Raw genomic sequence first — 6015 nt, 5'->3', positions numbered from 1 at the left:
AAGTTCAATTAAATTTCTTTAACTCACCTCAGATAAAACATATAACTAATTATGTAATTTTATTTCATTTTTATGTTTCTCTCCCCAAAAACATAAAAAATATAAAAATACAAAAAAAAAATTATATCCAGCAGAATACTTGTATTATAAGATTTCAAATCACAAGTAGTCAACTTAAATTTCAATCAAACTTTAGATGGGTAAAGTATCAAATTTTAAACCACAGATAAGTAACTTGAATTTCAGTTAAACCATAAGGAGATAAGTTGTAATTTGCCCCAATAAATTATGTAAAAAAAAATTACAAATTATTATTGGTGGATAAAAAAATAATTTTAGTAATATGTTTAAATTAAAATACAATCAGTCATAGTTTATCATATCTAATTCGTTGCGAAAGTGCTAGGCTAATTTTTCAAACATATTTGTTATGTAATCAATTTTGAATCTTTTTTTTTTATTCGATCACTTTTGGAAAAGACAAAACCTTTGGAACTTGATGAAAAAGATTCATGAGATGATATTTTTTCAAGTTTCTAGTTCTAAAAGTGGTCCATAACAAAAAAGTTTCAAAATGAACCATACTTGGAATATTAGTCTTACACGCAAAAAACAAGTCCCCCGTCTTATAAGTAAATGCTGTTAGAAATCCTATTGATTCTCATTTGGGAGACAGTGACGGAGCTATGCATTGGCCTGGGCCATGGCCCCCCAAATATTTTTACATTTTACTCTTTTTATCAAATTCTAGGTATATGTGGGTTGAGTGTTAGAAGCTAGGCCCTAAAATATTAAATTTAGCCCCCAAACAATATCTTTGCCCCCTTAAACAAGAAAAAGCCTAACTACAAAACCAATCCAAAAATAAAGTGGTTTTTAGTGCTTGTTGGTGGTGCCGATTCCGACTGGCCAAGTGAATGGGTTTTGTGTTAGGAATCAGAATTGTCAATAACGTAATAGTGTTGTTTGTGTTTCTCAAAAAAATAATAATAATATAGTTTTGTTTGTGGTGTTTGCTTTAGGATCTTCATAATCTCTCTCTCTCTCTCTCTCTCTCTCTCTCTCTCTCTCTCTCTCTCTCTCTCTCTCTCTCTATATATACATATATAGAGAGGGGTAAAACTTAGAAAAAGTTCAATTAAAATTTGAAATTAGAATCTAATTTTGTGTCATATGTCTAAATTTATGTGAAGATCACACCATAATTATCCACTTAAATTTGTGTCATGTGTGTACTTAAGTTTTTAAATCTTTATGCTAAGTGAGTTAATGAGTGCAAAATATTAAGAATCTAATATTAATAAACTATAAAATTAATAAATAAATAAATAAATAAAACTAATTACATATACTCAAAAAAAAAATCAATTCACAACAAAGATCACCACACGTTCTATCTTATTAAAAATTTAAAAAAAAAAAGTCATAAGTAGTATTAAATCTATATATATATTTATATATTAATAAGCAAAACTTAGAGAAAGTTCAATTAGAATTTGAAATTATAATCTAATTTTACGCTATGTATCTAAATTTATGTGAGAACCACATTATAATTATCCACTTAAGTTTGTGTCATGTGTCCAATTAAGTTTTTTAATACTTAGGCGAAGTAAGTTAATGAGTACAACATATTAAGAATCTAATATTAATAAACTATAAAATTAAATAATAATAATAATAATAATTGTAAGGACACAATTTGTAGCGACCCAAAAAAGATATTAGGATCGTACATTTAAGGGCCCGAACAATATCATTTGTAGAATGTGGGCTTGAAAGGCTAGGCCTGGGTCATCAAACAGCGGTTAGCCATGGTGTCTATGGAAATTTGCATGAAGGAGAACCTGACGAGTTTAACGGTCTTTAGACCTCGTCCGAGGAGCTTAATGTTATTATTCTCCTCTTCTAAGACTTTATGGCCCGGATCCCCCTCTCCATTGGTTCTCCTTTCCTTTTATACTAGCATTTACCTCCCTTCTAGCGTCCACGTGTAAGCTCCACTTTTTGGGGTTGAGACTTGTCCTATCAGCCCATACCTGCAGTGGTTGGGGGTGATTGTTAAAGCTGAATAGCATGGTGAAAGGCATGGACCTGTCAGACGCAGAGTTCTTTATTGATGTTTTGGCAGCTTTTTCACTTGGTCGGCTCCTGCACTGAGCTCGTCCTTTCCTTTAGGCGTTCTATGGGGTGCTGAGCATAAGATCGTCCTCAGCCATATCTTTGGGCCTTTTTTGGGCTTTCATTATGCGTCCTCGGCAATAGTTCTTCTCGGCTTAGGCCTTGGGCCCTAATGTAAAGTGGGCCGGGGCCACAAATTCTCAAGCCCCACAATAGTCCCTCAAAATCCTGCTGCCCGACCTCTTGGTTGGGGAGGAGGGTTTTGGTGATTTCGGGCCCACATCATGGCTTGCCCAGCTCCGCATTTCATTAATGTCGGTGTCTCTCCATTTGCATGGGAGGTGCGCCGGATTATGAGACATTCCTCTAGATTTACTCACGCGGCGTCCTCGCCGTTTCAGTGCTCGAGGTGCGTCTTTAATATGTCCCCTTCATGAGGCCACCCAAATCCTATGGTTGTAGACGGTGTGGGGAGTTGAGTAGAAATTGTCTCGTCTATAGCGCTTCTTGGAAATCTGTGTAGATTAAATGCCGTCCACTTGCCCTCTATATAAGAAGCAGGGTAGGGAGTCACTCCCTTTACGTGCAGATCTTTCAGGCCCTTCAAATTCTTAATCCTTCAGCTGTGCTCCAAGTCTTCATCTCCAGCGCAATCAAACCTTAGAGTGATGTTTGAGGCACGAGTGGGGATGAAGGAACCACACCCGCTCCAGAGGCACTGGGTCCTTCCGAGACTCAAGATGGCGCGGTCAGGACAGGGGAGACACAGACTCAAAACAGTTCCCTGCTTTCACAAGGTGGGAGTGATGCCTCCACCTCTTTCAGTCAAAATCCGAAGCAGGTGCTGGTCGCGTCAGATCTTTGGTGCGACAGCAGTGGGGTTTCTCGACGTCAGTACCATCCGTTCTTTCTCGAGCGCTGCTAATATGACACTGGCGTGTTAGGAGTCAGAGCTGATGCGAGGATTAAGCATCCCTGCTTCTTCCTCTCTTCCTTCACTGGTGTCCCTTTTCGCCTCCGTTTCTTCTTCTTTCCCATCACCGGGGCTACCTTGGTGTTTCTGCTTCTTCTTCCTCTGCTTCTTCTTCTCTTCCGTTAGCGGGCCATCTTGTCATGCATAATCTCTACCAGAGCAGAGTTTCGAAGGATTTTTCTCTTCCTTGTATCTTTTTCTTTTTGCTTCTGTAGTTAGCTTTTGTATAGGCTTACTCAAGCTCCTCATTGTACGTTGTACTGTTTCTTTGTTTTAATAAAAGATGATTTTGTTTTGTTCTACGTATTCTTTCTTTTCTGCAGTAGTTACTTTGTGAATGGATGTATTTCATATGGGTGTTTTTTATTATTATATTTTTTGAATGATACTTAGGGCAAAAAACCCTTGTAACAAAAAGCTGTTATTATGAACTTATTGAGACTGTCAAGCATAATAATACTAACCTACAGTAAATTAAACATACAAGACTAATCATGATAATAGCTGAACGCCCTGTATTGCGCGCAAGGCAGTCATTCGAGAAGGAGTAACCTAAAATAAACCATTCGAGAGGGTTGCCAAGGACTAGGGGGCTTGGCCGCGTTCTCGGTGACATATGAACTTAATCGTTTTTGGCATCTGGTCCAAGGATTGAGGTATGGCTATACCGGGCCTAAACACTCGTTTACGTTAGTTCCCTTAGAATTGAGGATCCGAGGATAGATCAAGACTTCCATTCGGTCCGGGACTTAGTCCAATTTTTAATGGCCAATCTCTCCATGGGTCAGAGTCTGAGGACCATACAATACCCTGATTCTGTTCAGAAGTTATAATAACAATTAATGAATAATAATAAAAATCTCTTTTAGGCCCAGGTCCGAGGACCATACAGTGCCTTGGTTCTGTCCAAAACTCCTTTAAGTAGTTGGTTTCCCCATAGGCTTGAGTCCGAGGACCATACAATGCCTTGGTTCTGTTCAAAAATCTTTTGAGTAGTTGGTTTCCCCATAGGCTTGAATCCGAGGACCATACAATGCCTTGGTTCTGTCCAAAACTCTTTTAATCTTTCTTTTAAGTAATTGGTTTCCCATAGGCCCGAGTCCGAGGACCATACAGTGCCTTAGTTCTGTCCAAAACTCTTTTAAGTAGTTGGTTTCCCCATAGGCTTGAGTCCGAGGACCATACAATGCCTTGGTTCTGTCCAAAACTCTTTTAATCTTTCTTTTAAGTAGTTGGTTTCCCCATAGGCCCGAGTCCGAGGACCATACAATACTTTGGTTCTGTCCAAAACTCTTTTAAGTAGTTGGTTTCCCCATAGGCTTGAGTCCGAGGACCATACAATGCCTTGGTTCTGTCCAAAACTCTTTTAAGTAGTTGGTTTCCCCATAGACTTGAGTTCGAGGACCATACAATGCCTTGGTTCTGTCCAAAACTCTTTTAATCTTTCTTTTAAGTAGTTGGTTTCCCCATAGGCCCGAGTCCGAGGACCATACAGTGCCTTGGTTCTGTCCAAAACTCTTTTAAGTAGTTGGTTTCCCTATAGGCTTGAGTCCGAGGACCATACAATACCTTGGTTCTGTCCAAAACTCTTTTAATCTTTCTTTTAAGTAGTTGGTTTTCCCATAGGCTTGAGTCCGAGGACCGTACAATGCCTTGGTTCTGTCCAAAACTCTTTTAAGTAGTTGGTTTCCCCATAGGCTTGAGTTCGAGGACCATACAATGCCTTGGTTCTGTTCAAAACTCTTTTAATCTTTCTTTTAAGTAGTTGGTTTCCCCATAGGCCCGAGTCCGAGGACCATACAATGCCTTGGTTCTGTCCAAAACTCTTTTAAGTAGTTGGTTTCCCTATAGGCTTGAGTCCGAGGACCATACAATACCTTGGTTCTATCAAAAACTCTTTTAATCTTTCTTTTAAGTAGTTGGTTTCCCCATAGGCTTGAGTCCGAGGACCATACAATACCTTGGTTCTGTCCAAAACTCTTTTAAGTAGTTGGTTTCCCCATAGGCTTGAATCCGAGGACCATACAATGCCTTGGTTCTATCCAAAACTCTTTTAATCTTTCTTTTAAGTAGTTGGTTTCCCCATAGGCCCGAGTCCGAGGACCATACAATGCCTTGGTTCTGTCCAAAACTCTTTTAAGTAGTTAGTTTCTTCATAGGCTTTAGTCCGAGGACCATACAATGCATTGGTTCTGTCCAAAACTCTTTTAATCTTTCTTTTATATTATTTTTTTTTATTTTCGAGGATTAACCCCTCGACCAAGGTGTGGGGCGTTAACTTGATGTTGGAAGCCCCTAGAACTGCCCGTGCCATTGACACTGCGAGGTGTAGCCCCTAGCAAAAATTTATGTCAGGACAACAACAGCATGTTGCTGGAAATGGAGGAGCTTTCGCAGACCCTTGTTTGACAGAGGCTTGATTCCGCTACCACCTGTGCCAACGCACAAGCCTTCCTACAGACGGTGCCAATTGTAAGGACACAATTTGTAGCGAACCCAAAAAAGATATTGGGCTCGTACATTTAAGGGCCCGAACAATATCATTTGTAGAGTGTGGGCTTGAAAGGCTAGGCCTGGGTCATCAAACAGCGGTTAGCCATGGTGTCTATGGAAATTTGCATGAAGGTGAACCTGACGAGTTTAATGGTCTTTAGACCTCGTCCGAGGAGCTTAATGTTATTATTCTCCTCTTCTAAGACTTTATGGCCCGGATCCCCCTCTCCATTGGTTCTCCTTTCCTTTTATACTAGCATTTACTCCCCTTCTAGCGTCCACGTGTAAGCTCCACTTTCTGGGGTTGAGACTTGTCCTATCAGCCCATACTTGGAGTGGTTGTAAAAGCTGAATAGCATGGTGAAAGGCATGGACCTATCAAACGCAGAGTTCTTTATTGATGTTTTGGCAGCTTTTTCACTTAGCCG

Source organism: Quercus robur, chromosome 10, assembly GCF_932294415.1.
Source record: "Quercus robur chromosome 10, dhQueRobu3.1, whole genome shotgun sequence".
Lineage (NCBI taxonomy): Eukaryota > Viridiplantae > Streptophyta > Magnoliopsida > Fagales > Fagaceae > Quercus > Quercus robur.
Note: the sequence above shows the minus strand (reverse complement) of the source record.